This window comes from Musca autumnalis, unplaced genomic scaffold, assembly GCF_047663935.1.
Source record: "Musca autumnalis isolate F117 unplaced genomic scaffold, ASM4766393v1 scaffold_1, whole genome shotgun sequence".
Taxonomy (NCBI): Eukaryota; Metazoa; Arthropoda; class Insecta; order Diptera; family Muscidae; genus Musca; species Musca autumnalis.
In genome coordinates, this window is record NW_027411644.1 from 188,465,629 (window position 1) to 188,481,553 (window position 15,925).

Here is a 15,925-nt window from a genome sequence, read left to right on the forward strand (position 1 = left end):
ATTAGGATTGAATATGGACTATATATCTCAACTCGTTCAGGTACCTCCAACACAACATTTTGGAAAAATTCAGTTTAAGGCCTGCTTTCGAATCGCTTTTATCTTTGTTGTAACAACTTGTATTTGCTGCCCCCATCACGACGGTGCAAGATTTTTTCAGGGGCAAGTCCATTATTCCTGAGAAAATAGCCCGAAAGCTGTAAAAATCCCTATGGCACCATGCCACAGTGGTCCCATTTGTATGGAAAGGAGTGCCAAAAATTGTTCTAATCGAGTTAACGCCTCGAAATTTTAGACATAGTTCTATAACGAGCCCAAAAGGGAGAAAAACAAATTTAATGGATGTAGGTCCACATTTGGGTATAGCCCCCATATAAAGGTACCCCCCGATTTTTTATATTTTGATTTTAGCCAAATTTTGCAGTCGATTTGGCTGTAATTTTGCATTTTGTGTTCCGAGGGAACAACATACCACCTTGCAAGAAATGTTCAATATAAGTCCACGTTTAGGTATAGCTTCCATATAAACGTACCTCCCTATTTTGACGATTTTAGCCAGATTTTCTAACCGAGTTGCCTGTAATTTTGTATTTTGACTTCGGATCATACGTTCGTGCAAAAAATATTCAATATAGGTCAAAATTTAGGTATAGCTCTCATATAAACGTACCTCCCGATATCGGTATTTTTGACGATTTTAGCAAAATTTTCCCACCGATTGGGCTGTAATTTTGCATTTTAAGTTCTGAGGGAACACCGTAGCTCCTTGCGAAAAATGTTCAATATAGGTCCACGTTTCGGTATAGCTCCCAAATAAACATACCTCCCGGTTTTCGGAATTTTGGCGATTTTACAGGCGTGGTATAAGGGGAATCACTTACAGGGTGGCAGATGGTGGCAGCTGGAAACTAGAGACTCTCCCCTGTATTAAAAAAAAATATGGAATTGCCCTTACGGGGCCAACATTAGTAAAACTCAACATAAATTTATAGCATTGATATTAAAAATAGCACAAAAGGTCATTTACAAAGAATTTATTTTTAAGGAACTTAGAAAACGAATTTTGAATTTTTTTAGTAAGAATATTGTCAATGTCATCAACTATAAGTTTCATTTTGGAAATTATATATTAACCTCTTAATTTTTTTATAATTTCACTCATAAGCTAGGAATGCTTTACGGATCTTTTTTCGTATTTAAGGCACCACATACAAATCTCAACTTCTTCGACTTAACTTGGCATATTACCGCTGTAAATTGGCAAAAATAATACTGGATAATAAAAATTTAATGTTTTTAGAGAATATTTATTTCAATCGCAATCAAATTTGTCTACATAAATTTTTTGATTTTTGTCCACGGGAGGAATTTGCACCGTGGATGCGTACGAAAACTCTCGAACGGATCAACTGATTCGGTCCAAAATTTGGCATACGTAATATTATGTCCAAACTAAGTTTAAGTTTGAAGATAGACACTATCGGTGCGGAAGGTACATCCCCCCAAAAATTAAAAAATGTCACTAAAATAGTACGCGATATATCAGTTGAACAGAGTAACCGTCCAAACTTTGGTTCTCCTAATATTTATCCAAATGTAGTTTTACTTCAGAAATGGTCGATATCGGTCGTCTATTTTTGGTACTTTCCCCACAGAAGTTCAACATCCCAGCAAAAAAAGTCATTACTAAGTAATGACTTTATTCAGTAAAATTTGTTAGTAGTAACTACTTACAAATATACCGTAAAAGTCATTATTTTTACATGGGGATGTCATAGGGCGGAAGTACTTCCTTAAATATGTTTTTTAAGTACATACTTAACCACATACCGGCAGTCGAAAAGAAGCTAAAAAGCATAGTTCTATTTTTAGAAAAAATTGAGGTGAAATTATATTCAAATTCAACACTACACATTTTTTGTTTTTTTCCTTTTCATTCGATACATGCTAGTTTTGAACACACGAACTTCTGATTTGTAGTCAAACACACTACACACTAGGCCACTCGCTCGAACAGCAAGGGTTGGTTAAACTCATCCATGTACATCAACATTTTTTTGTAATTTTGTAAACAAAAAACACACATGCCGACGCTGAGCTTTGAACACACAACTCTAGAATTTGTAGTCGGACACACTAGCTCTGTGCCATCATACTCATTACTTAGTAAGTAAGTAGTAAGTAAAGATGTAACTAGTTATGTGTTAACTGTTATATATGTACTGTGTGATAATGCGGAGGGTAATGAGTACTCATTACCTGGTAATGCAGAAAGTAATGACATGTGCCTACCAAATTTTTGCTGGGATATTTGTTTAAATGTAGTTTAGGATCTGTTGGAAGATCCTTTGGAAAATTATACCGATGCTACTCCTTGTGGTCCGGTTTAGTCCATTCTTCCTGTCATTGTGGCCAAAAAACCTCTAAGTAACCAACTGAAATGACTGGTGGGCACAATATCGAGAGGAATGACTTCAAAGTAAGATCGACTTTTAAAATGGACTATGTCAGCCCATTCCTTCCAGTACATCTTTCGTAACACTTTTGAGCACAAAAAAAAAAAATACTTTTTTAAATCGATTTGTGCGTAAACTTTTTATATTCCAACGGAATAAACGTTATTTTAGTGATTAATAGGCAAAGGTTCATTCATCCGTACTACAGGAAATCATTTTGGACAAAAATGTCGAAAAGTCATAATATTAAAAAAAATAATTTTTGTTTTTAATAAAATAATAAAAAATGTTTGTATTTTTTTAACGAATATCTTTGATCGATTTTTCAATTTTTGTCATTGGTGGGAATAACCACTGTGCGTTGTTTCTTATCTAAATAAAATTCCATTTTAATTTGTTGGCAACATAGCACACACATTCCTTCCTTTCTCGCTCTCTCTTCCTCTCTCCCATCCTGCTTTCATTATTCATACAAATCATTTCAAATAATCATTCCTATCAACATTCCCATTAACTTGTAAAAAAATCATTAGCATTCCTTGTCGCCGCCCTTAAAATTGAAAAAGAATTTGATTTTCCACATAACCAACAACAACAATAACAAATCTGTTTGTTTTCTTTCTTCAGAGAGAAAAAGCTACCACAGAACTCATATTCTAATTACAATGTCAGAAAAATACAAATATCTTTGGATGACATATCACCCAAATCTGGTTTCCAATGTTGTTGTTTTTGTTTTCTTGTGCTATGGGAAACTCATCCTTGCGAGAAATTCCATCCACGTGCCATTGTTGTCTTTGTTTTGCTGCTGTTGTAGTTGTTGCTTTTGTTTATCTGAAAGTAACATGTTAATTTATATGGTAATCAAACGTAAGGGCAGATATATTTTTATTAGCAATACCAATAGCAACAGCAACTACAACAATGTAATGGAATGAAAATCTTAGGCAAAACTATTCAAAATAGTCAAGAAGAAGGACATCATTTGTCAAAAAAAAAAAAAAAAAAAAAAAAAAAAAAAAAATAAGAAAAAAAAAAAAACGAAAGAATGCAAATGGAAAATGAGGAATGAGATAATTGAGAGCAGGCATTTGAAACCACACACACAGTAATAGATGCCAATCAATGGAATAGTAAATTTGTTAAGATAGGTCCTTGGTCTGCAGGGCATGTACGTATGTTCGTTTTCAAGGTATACTTTGTACCATAATTTTGATCAAAAATGAGATATTTGGAAATTAAAAAACGAATGTCAAGACAACAAGTGCTAGAAGGTTTTTTTTGGTGGAATAATATGGAATTTCGGAACGTCATGCCTCTTTTTCGCTCTTATTAGTTGTTAGCTTCGTAAAGTTTGGACAATTTGTATTTACTTTTTTAACTTCAAACTTCAACTTCAAAAAAAAAAGGACGAAATCATAGGTCTTCAATTGGCACTTATGTATCATCTTTGTTATCCTTACAGAATTTTACATATTATCATCACCCGTAAAAGGTCAACGTTCGTGAAATGGATTTGCTTTTTTTCCATACTTTGATTAGATGCATGTCATATATTTGAAGTTAAATTGGGCCTAAATCCCACACCCGAAACAAATTTACATATTTATAAGTTTATTTTCATATGTAGAGTAGGAGAGATGTCAACAAACATTTAAGCTTTTGTAGTGGTCAGATACACTAGATATAGCCCCCCCCCCCCCCCCCCCAACCATTATCCACAAGCAACCAAACTAACCGCAATGGTCACAATGGTATTATATTGTGGTCATGAGTGGCCAGCCACGCATTCAATTCATATTTTAGATAAAATTATTCAGATTGTAAAAATTTTTTTGATAAAAAATCTAATATATTTTTTTCTCATACTTTGCAATAGTTTTAGTCTTTTAAAAAATATCTTCCCCATATTTCCCCATAAATTGACAGTTTTTTGGAAATTTGTTAAAGGAAACTTGTTATCGAGTATAATAGTCAAAAATGTTGTTATTTAAATTACCTTTCTTTTTTCTGCTGCTCTGCCATAGAAACATAAACAAAAAACTTTTGAAGTAACAAAAACAGCCTGAGAGGTTGACACTTTTGCTGGCTGACATATGTCACAAGTATGTTGTCCTTTTGCTTTAGGATGTTAGGGAAAAAGGGAACCACATAAAATTGGCTAACAAATGTTATTACCGGTCATAGTAGTACTGATGAAGATAAAGTTTCACTTGGCATACCCGTAAAAAATAGAAATTGCGAAATTTGTTTCTTTGTCATCATGTTATGCTTGGGAAGTTGTCATCTTCTTGCTGCTGATGACAGTTTTTAGTCAACAGTACTTGGAAAATGTTTTGTAAGCTTAGTAAGATTTTGCCATATGCAAAAAAAAAGCAAAAAAAAAACAAAAACAAATTGTTGAATTGTTTACACGTTGTTATAAACGTAGATACCTGCGTAGTTAGGTGGGACTGAACATTTGTCTCATAAACCGAACTAAGAATAGATTTTGACACCGGACTGTGGTTCTGCCAATCGGCAATGTTAGCTAAATTGCGGTAAACGAATTTTATTGTGAACTAGCAGACCCGTGTCCGCGTTGCTGACCCGTCGTACTGCGTTTTAATGACAACTTTTTATGGAGTTTATGCTTTACAATTAAAAAAATAGGTATTTTCTATCTCATTTCTTCGGGTGGATTGTCAAACCGAGTTATTCATTGAGGATTTTACATTTATCAACAGATTTTGTCTGCAACCTTTCTTTTCTCTTACGGACTTTGTCGGATTTTTTCGCCTATTGATGTTGTTTGGGATTTATTATTGTCCTAAAGCGATCTAATTACAAAAGTTAAAAAAAAAATGGTTAAGTCAAATTCTCCCGCTTATTGAGACGTATATGTTTTTAGTTTTTTTTTTCATGGACCGTTGAACTTCACCATTTAAGGACATTTGTAAATATGCCGTTTTTCGTAATAGGATACCGTGATACCGTGCCACCTTCACACGTATCACGGCACATTCCACAAAATTTTGTGAAAATCGCTTCGCTAGTTTTCGAGATATAACATACTTAAAAACTGGCCGCGGTCGGGACTTCGGAACCAAGTAAGAACATTTGATCAGGGCGCAACCACCGTTGTCTCCAAAATTAATTTGCAGGCCGATGCATTCATAAGTTTAGCAAATATAGCGATTATAAAACAACAGGCCCCCGAAATTCATCAACAAATATATAGTATTTTGTACCACGGGTCATTCCTGAACATTTTCTGAAAAGTTAATGAAATTATGTTCAATAGTTTTGAAAAAATGTATTGAAAAGAGTGGTCGTGGTAGACAGTTTTTAAGACATAACAAATTTAAAAAAGTGAGCTTGATAGTGAGTCCGTTATTTTGGCTCCAAATATGTACCTAAGGTCGGAGACACAACCTCATTGTCTCCCAAAATGTATGCTGAAACCGATATAATCATAAGTTTGGCATATACATATAGTGTTTGAAAGAAATGCATGAGAAGCTACCCCACCTCCTCTGAAAATCATAAAGATGGAGATCGGTTCAGTATTTTGAAGATATAACATATTTAAAAACCAGGCGTTGTCGGGTCTTTTTGCTCTAAAGAAGTACCCACCCAGCAAACCAATCGTACCGATTTCGTAACGAAATCGGAACAAAATTCGGACGATACGTCCGATATCTGTACTGGAATTCTGTAACCCATTTTTTGAGTTACCGACAAAAATCGTTAAAATTAAAAAGCAAAATTATGAATGGAAATATGAAATAAAAGTTGACAACACTGTTGCTGTCGGTAGGACTTAGCGACAACTTCATATTGGTTGTTTACTTGCCGAAAATTTTCGTTAATTACCGAAATTATAAACTTTTTTATTTTACCGAGAATTGTCGGTAACTCGAAAAATGAGTTATAGAATTCCACTACTGATCCGAAATCGTAACGATATCTTAACGAAAGTTGTATGAAGTGGTTGACATAATTTCGGAACGAAATGTCTTAGCGACATCGGATCGATTTAGGTCCGATTTCGTAACGAAATCTGAAGAAAATCCTTGGGAAGTTCGGATAGGAAATTTCTTTCCGACATTCGTTCCGAAATCGGAATGAAATCGGTACAAAATCTGAACTATTTACTATCCGAAAAATCGTTTAGAAATCGGAACGAAATCTGAACGACTTTGCTTCCGAAATTGTTCAGACGTGTCGGACATCAGTCATTTGGTTTGCTGGGCAGATTGTAGATTAATCCGCAAATTTAAACCGATACATGCGTAATTTTTTAAATATAGCGTTTTTTAAAATATCGCATTGGGGAGTTGCCACGTCCTCTCTGGAATTCAATAAAATGTGTAGCCCGTTTTCGGGGGCCATCCCTGTATATTCCCTGACACTTTCAGGAAAATCAGTTCAGTAGTTTTTGTAGAAAAGATTTAAATTGAAAACTGAAAAAGTGGCCTTAAAGTGGTCAAATTTTCTGTGCATAAAAACCCAAGTTGGGTTATGACGAACATTCGAAAAAAGGAATTATCCAAATCGGTCCAGCCGTTCTCAACTGATGCCATTACCAACGAACGACATTTGATTTTTATTTATATAGATTAGATAGGTAACCGAAGTAGTAGACCGATATAGTATATATTCGAACCTGTAGTGCGATTCTGTAACTCCTTAACGACAGAATTAACGACAAATGTCGGTAGTTAACGACAATTTTCGGTAAGTGCGATTCTGTATACCAATTTTAACGATTTTTGTCGGTAAATTTTGTCGTTAATTACCGAAAATTATTGTTATGTTAACAACCAAAAAAAAGTAGTCGTTAAGTCTTAACGACAGTACATTATTACAATATATCGCTGATTTCTTTTTACAAACGGCGTTTTATATGAACATATGTTATGTTAATAAGGAGGGTATACAAGGTAAATTACGCCTTATTGAGAACAATCTTCTTAATGCATTTACATAAGTGTTAACTGTGTAGAATAACATGAGGCAACTTCGCCACTGTTGTCCTTTCGACAACGCCGATTTTATTGAAACTGCATAAAAATCATCAAAGAGAACTTGTAGATCTTCGATTAACTCATAACTTTCCTTTAGACCACATTTATGTAGCATCAATTAAATCGGCGCTGGCGAAGGCGCAACAGTGGCGAAGCTGCCTCATGCTACCCACCCTACGTATGAAGACTGCGCTAACCTTTGTTTTACTTATTAAAGAGGAAAAACGTTAGCTAATGCTTCAAAAGAGCTCAAGTGTGGTACTGCTATGTAAGACCTATACCAATGTCCTTAACACTATCTTTCTAGGAGGCTTTCGTTGGCTTTAATTTAGCATTGAGGCCAACACGTGAATAGTATTACTATAATCTACTTTGTTCTGTGATAATCTTATAGATTTAAACTCAGCATCACTAAGAATCAGAATGTTAAAAATGGCGTATAAGCTTGGATTTATGAACTTTCCATACTCTCCGCTATGAGAAATTTCATTTAATATGGGCGTGAATTGAATATGTGAATATATAAACTCAAATGACGGTAACGTGGATCCGCAATCACTGAAGGGGCTTAAGTCATGTCAAATATCAAAGCTGAATTTCCATACAGAGCGCCACAACCCAAAATATGATCCCAACTTTTAATTAAAAAAATGCAACTGCGCTTTTAAAAAAGATTAATGACGGTTTTATCACTATTATTACTTTTAAATCACACACACAATAAAAACATCTTAAGAAATGCTTCTTTACTGGCATCTGTAGTCATCCAAAAGACACAGATTTGAGCCACATTCCTTCAAAAATCTGAATTGTTTCCTTCTTAAACGCTTTAGGGTTTGTACTCGCGACGAAATAATGTTTTCAGCTTCAAAATAAATTTTAATTAATATTAAAATATAATATTTGACATTCCCTTCCCATCGATATTCGTCGGTATGAGTTAACGATTTCTACAATCGGTAACATAAAGTTACAGAATAGCACATTCGTTAACTCAACCGAATACTTTCGTTAACTACCGATGTCGGTTCGTTACTAAAAAAAGTTACGGAATCGCACTACTGATCTATTACTGGTAGCGAAAATTTTTTGTGGTGGAGGAACACGAAGGAGTGGACAGATACGGCTCATCTTCGCATTTAATCTAAGTTTGGACCAAAACGGATCCTTTCCAATATTATCGTGCACAGCAGCAAGCCAGCCAAATGGACAGACAAGGCTACATCGACTCCAAATTGTCTGAAATGGATATCGTGCAAAACATACTTGGGATCTGAAACCATTATTTATAATTACACTATGCAACACTGAAAATGCAAACAACTTCTAGATGGATTTTTTGAAAGTACATATTTAGACTACAAAAACCCTAGCTGGGTTTTGTCCTGTTAGCGTTCAGAGCCAAACTGATTACTTTCAAAGGCAGCGCTAAGCGTTTGTCATGAAAGCACAACTAAATGGGAAAATCCCCATTGTTGTTGTAAAAAAACAAAACAAAAATGCATTTGAAAGATGAAAAGTTCGAGGACATCCAAGCCGCTCCACATCCGATATGTCTGAGGAGCATGTCATGTCACATAGTGGTGGGGGTGTGGGTTCGAATCGTCCGCTTTCCTTTTTCACTTGTATTATTGATTGATCATCAAGCTCGATTCCAACGAGAAATTAATTAATTTTTTTTTCCATTTATCAGACCTTTATCTTAGAATGGAATAGGAATTTGGCCTTGCTGTCCTTAGCAATATTATAGTCCTAAACTAGTAGAACTTACCTGTTGAACAGACCACCTAAGAAAAACTTCATCTAGGGCATCAAAATCGATAAAATATAGAAAATTTTACACAGTTTCTGGAATTCTGGTCGGTATCAGCTAAACTATTGGGAGTCGAACCAAGTAACCTGGTGCACAAATCATCCAAATAATGTTCTCAGCAATTCTTCAGAACATTCTGAAATTCTAAAATGCTTATTTCATGTTGTTTCAGCGGTGTTTTGTATCATACTTTTACAACACCTATTTCAAACACTGTTCACACCAACAGTTTATTCTCACATTTCTGTTTTCACCACATTATTGACATATTTATTAAATTGTCGTTGAAAAATATGCTGAAAACGACGTGATGGAAGCATTTTACAACAATGGCATGTTCTGAAGAGTTGTGTATTATATTCTAGCGAACATTTTTTCAAAAGAAAACATTAGCAAAAATTAACAGTTTTGGAGATATGGTGCGAAATGTATAGAAATTATGTAATTTTTAGATATATCTTGAAATTTTGAGGCAATAAATGTAGTTTTTCGAGTTCCTTATTTCTACAAATATTTTATTCTTATACTCATCTACATATTTGCTTCAGAGGTCAGAAGAAGATTTGCATTGGTTTCAGAGATATAGCCCCGAATTTCTTTAAAAACTCAATATTTAACCTTGTTTAGATGGGGCATAAAATCCGAGCTGGATCTGACACAACCAAATTCAACTAAGGTTTGTTGACGTTTGGGTCTGTACTTTCAAAAAATCTTCATTTCGAATTGTTGGCACAAGATTACGTTAAAAATGTTGCACAGTGTTATTAAATGGTCAAAACGCACGGTGAGTTTACATTCATGATCCGGCTGATTAAAAATGCCAAGACTATGCCTTCATTAGAAAAGCGTTCCTTTCGCCAAATCAACGCGTCGCCTACGTTCTTAAAGAGTTTAGCTGATAACCCATCAATGTCTGTCGTTGGCTCATCCTAGTCTCGACTTTATTTTTGTTAGGCGGCAAACTGAATACCATATTTTAGAATAGGTTTTATGAAATCGACCTAGCAATATCTGCATTACCATAGTTTGGAAAAAAGTCTTGTGCCTCCTTACAGGGGAAGGACGAACTCATGCATACAATTTCTCCTTACTGCCGCTTTTTCATTTCTCTCCTTTTCTGCGGAAAGACTTTTTTCGCTAGTTGCTATAGGCTGAGTAAACCTAAATCCCGCATTTTATCTTCTGTAGATAATTCTAGCAGATACTTCTGGTCACCGGATGGAGATCTCTTGTGTCTATTTCCGTAGTTTATGGCGGATATACGTTTGGGATCGGGAGTAGAGTTTGCTACCTGTATGTTGTGATTGCAGTTTTGCGCTGTCCACAAGAGTCGATGTTGGTCCTGTGATCGATCGTTACGCTTTTACACTCGATGACTACCAAACTGACTGACAAACTATTTCATGCACAGCAAAATCTATCAGCCTCATTCCGATGTTTCTCTGTGGAGGCTACATTGTTTGGCAGTCCTTGTTTTCGGTAGTGGCATTAAAGTAGACAAGTCTGATGTAAAAGAGTTAATTTTCTACCCTAATTATCAGTAGTCTTTCATACATACACCAGGATGAATCTGACGACACCTATGGTCAATTTCTTTGCATTTGGCTACTTGCCATTTTGATGTTCCATCGCGCTTCCTGTAAGGCGGTACTTTCCAAGTACTCGTGGTTGAAAATTTTTTAAAAATAACATGTCCTTTGAATGAAAAAGTGGAAAAAGTTATATCGTGATTTTTAATGCATTACTCTGGTAACCCTGATCTCAAAAACAATTGTTTGCTGAAAATCTGACTACGCCGTTGAAACTTTGTTGCTTATTCTCTTTTCTGATATGTGTTGATCATGTGTGCTGCAAATTGTGAGTATGCATGTCCGATGCTGTTTTATTATAGCGACAATATGAAATAGCATCAGTATCGTTGGCTGTTGTTCATTTTTGCTAAACATATTTCGGAGAAATTTTAGCAGGCAAAGCTGCAAATTTTCTGTGCTTTTGCTAATATAACGTTAGCATTTTAAACCATGTTCAATATCAATTATTCGTTTTAGTTGAGTCGTTAGCGATTTCAATAATATACAATCGCTTATTTGCCTCTTGACATTACCATCTTATTTTAATAATTTGTTCGATCGAGGACTTAGTTCATACATTCGTCACTGCAGTGTAGACTATTCGGTTACATGGTTTGTTGTATTCTCGTCTTTCGTTAAAAGTTCCTGTAAAGCTTAGTCAATCATCAGTTTAATGTTCTTTTGTTCACTCATTTAGTGAACTACATATTGAACGCTCATCTAGTTCATTCGCGTTAATTTCATCGCGACCTAAATACAAAATTCTGATGAGGCACATTTTTACTGAAAATCTTAAAAATTTACTAGTTGGTTAGTGAGCTACTCATAATAATCGTCTATATCCTTGTGATAGAAAATCAATTCTGAGCAGATACCTTAAAGCCTTATTTTTACTTACCTTCCTATTGTACTTAAATTTTTAAGCATTGCAATAAAAAGGAAAAATGTATTTACCTTGATAAGACCCAACAGCCAAAGAAGAAGTTAAATATATATTTTGTCGTTGTAGACAATATCCCGCCTCTACGATAAACCATTTTTCCCAATCAAATAAAACGCAATCGAAAAACAATCAAAGCATTCAGAGTGCTGGGAAGGTTGGATGGATGGTGTCGTAAGAAAATCGGCAATAAAGGTGGCAAAAAATCTATAACAATAACCCACAAATTTAACAAGCCAAACATAAAAATCTACTTTAAACACCTAACGACCGACAAACGCAAACACGCTAAAAGAAGCTAAAAACAAACGAAAAAGATGAAACATAGACAACGATTTCAGGGTAAATTGTGGCTTGCTACCTGTCTTGTGGAGGCAATGTCGTCTTGTCTTTCCATTCATCTATTTGTTTGCAAGGTTTCTACTACAGTAATTTCATTGATTTGCAATAAGCAGTAGTGTGGAAGTAGATCCTTGTCTTAAGCTGTGGCAATCGAAGACAATTTCATAAAAAGCTATAAAATTTTGTGCTGAGCAAAGATTGGCGTTTTTATGTATTTGCCCAAGTTTTCTTCTTCCAAATATGCCTTCCTTCCTTACGCACCAAAAATGGCAACTAAAATGTAACATATTTAATGGATTTGTGTTTCTTATATTCCACTGCCTGGGAGGCTAGAAGAGAACCTTGTTAGGAGGTGCATATTATGACTGTAGTGACATAGACACTGTGTAAGACATTTATGGGTATAACACCCAACACAAATGACAAACAATAAAACAAATAACGCTCATGAAAACAAAATAGGAAAAAGGAACGATTGCTTTTTTCCTTTAAAGTTCTGTCGACTTAGTTATACCTCACAGGTGTAGTAAATCTTTAAAAAATATTAAATATGCGACATTTCCAATGACAGTCCTTCTTTAAAACGTTTTTTGGTTGTCGTTCCTTTTTTCATTCCTTTCATAGATTTTTTATTAATGAGCTTAACGATTTCCTTTTATTGTTAGAAAAATTCTTGCCATTTTGTTATATCGCTCTCAAGCTGTTAGCTTTATTTTCTGGCTTTATTTGTGAAAATTGTTTTCATTCCATTTTACCACCAATTTCTTTCATATTTGTATGGTAATCATTTGTTATAAATGCTGCTGCCACCGCCACCGCCACTGCTTCTGTTGCTTTGTTTCCCTCATTTGTGCCTTGGCATTAAAGAAAGATGAAAAAAAAAAAACGATTCCATCTTTGTCTTCCATTATCATAAATATTTTATGTTTATATATTGATTATTTTTTCTTCGTTTTTTCACTTTTATTTTTGTCGGATTTGTTGTTTTCTCTTGCGAACATAAGGTGTGAAACATAACGGATAAATAAATAAAATTGTTTTCAATTTCGTCTTAAGCCATAGGGAATAGCGTAAAGATATACGTATAGCAATAATTTAGACTAATATCGATGGTGGCAAAATAAAACGGATTAGGTGAAAGAAAAGGATGTGGGAAGGATGATTATTTGTTTCTTTAGGCATATTAATAATATTGAAAAATTACATAAATAACAAGACATTCCGTACTGTATTAGGTGTTAGGTTTGATAATGTGCAAATGTAAATTACTGTACACGGAGGAAACAAAGGCCTCTCTAACATATGTCCCAAACATATTTTGCAGCAAACATATATATGTTTGCAATCAGTGCCAAACACAACATATGTTTGGGTCCTACAAACAAAGTTATTTTTGGGTGCAAACAAAGTTATGTTTGGGAGCAAACAAATATTTGTTTAGATATAATATAAATACAAACCCAAAAGCCACAAAAAACAAACAAAAGCGGGCGCTTACTGAGAGCAATGGAGAGTAAGCGCTCACTGGCTATCTCTAACATATACACACATTTATAAATGGAGGTGGTTTATTGAAAGGCATAGAAATACCAAACACAGAAGCAACAACAGACACATAGGTACATAAAAACTCCAAAGAAATACATAACAAACTTTAATAAAAAAAAACTGAATGAAATAATTTATAAAAAGTCACACTTTTAAAAAGAAAAAATATATAGAAACATCGTTGAACGCTTCTCCTTAGTTGTGAAATAAAACACATCTTCCTCAAAATTGAAATCATCAGCGGGAAATCGGCATCTGGAATCAAATGATTATATAATGTAATAAATAGGTACATCCATATTTCAAATATACATATGTATGTATATGAAAAATGTATTGACGTTATTACCAATATTAAATGCGATTTCTTTTTTGTCCAATAAAATATTTCCATTCACCTTTTTGATTCAATTATAAAATTTCCAATTATAAGATGTATTGGGCATTTAATTTACTAGAAGCACCATTTCATAAAGAAAACACACAACACTAATTTGTTCACTTCACTTTAAAAAGAACATTTTTTTCTTTTCCCCTTCGCTTGTTACGCTGGTTAACAACAACAAAGCACGAAACACATGTGTTTGGCCGTATACCCACCACCATTTATTATAAAACAGCATTCCGCAGCAGCGAGAACCCTGCTGTTATTCTCTTTGACAAAAATCCTCTCTCCACCCATAAAAAATATGTTCTATCATAAAAAATATGTTGGTAACCAAACAGATTAAATTGAGATATGTTACAAAAGGTTGCAAACATATATTTGTTTGGACACTTACAAATTATGTTTGGATCTAAACTTATAATTTTTTGCAACCAGTCCCAAACAAATATTTGTTTGGATCCAAACATATTTCTAACATATATTTTTCTGCGTGTAGTCTCCAATCTGAAATCTGGTCTATTGTGATCATCCTTGATAATTGACTCGTTAATTGTAGAAGTAAATATTTAAAATAGTAGATTAATGGCTAAGGTCCTCAAGCGGATCTGAGACGTTACGGTTGGCAATATCCAGTATTTACTCCTGTCATCAATTGTAGTTAAGGTTTTCTTTTCATACTCTTATATTTTACAGTGAATCACTCTATTGAACTAGCTTCTTTGTAATCTCTACAACAATAAAGTTCAACATCGATTATTCCTTTAAGTTCCGCAATTCTTGTGCTTCGTTTCAGTCTCGACTTCATCTTCGTATAATCTACAATAGTCAGTTGCAAGTCTTCAGGAGCTATTGTAATATTCAGTAGCTATTCCTGTCATCAATCGTAGTAAAGGATTTGTTTTCATTCGTTTATATTTAAGAGTGAATCATTCAATTGAACTAGCTCCTCCGGCAACTACACAAGTAAGGTTCAATATCGATTATACTTTTTTTTTTTTTTTTTTTTTTGTTATTTAATTATTTATTTATTTAAATTCAGCAAATTATTATGCCTCAGCGCCATATCGGCATTGTAGAGGCTGTTGACAACAATTGAATCTTATAAATATATAAAAATATTAATATTATATTCTAAGTATAAAGTATTTTTACAATTTTCCTATAAAATTTTTAGTTCAATTCAGGGTTTTCATACTTATTTTTTAGGAAATCCTTACAAGCTTTTTTAAACAATGAAATTCTTTCGATATTTTTAATGGAAGGTGGTAACTCGTTAAATTTTGTGCTCCCAATAAAATCAATTCGTTGCTTTGTTTTCTCATACCTGCATCTTGCAACCCAAAGATCTAACCGATTTCTCGTGTTAATAATGTTTTGATTTTGTTTAAATTGAATAGTACAGTGACCAATATTATTAATTGATTTATATACGTATAAAAGTAGTTGGTAGTCGTAGGTAAATTGGATTCGTGGCACATTTCTGGCTACATTCTGATATAATATATTTGTAGGAAAACGGTGTGGTAAATTATGAACAATCTTCAAGGCTCTGTTTTGAAGTACTTGGAGTGACTTCAAAGACGCATTAGTACAATTAAATCCATAAACAATATTCAAGTACTTTATATGGGAGTATATCAATGAGTTAAATATTAAGTATTTTGTTCTCTCATTAAGCTTTTTCTTTAGTTTATACAAAACTCCTATGGCTGGCGCTATTTTCTTCTTGATCTCATCGACATGCAAGTTGAATGAAAAATTGCTTTGGAGAGTTATACCTAAGTATTTAACAGACTCAGATTCAGTTATGGTGTTACCGTCAATAAGCACATCAAATCTAACGTTGGTTGGACGACAT

General features: G+C 34.0%; 1 protein-coding gene across 42 annotated transcripts in view; it reads left to right on the forward strand.

Moving 5' to 3' along the window:
• LOC141388847 (protein lap4-like) overlaps positions 1 to 15,925 on the forward strand; it is a 667,534-nt gene that overhangs the window by 312,620 nt on the left and 338,989 nt on the right. The window lies entirely within an intron of this gene.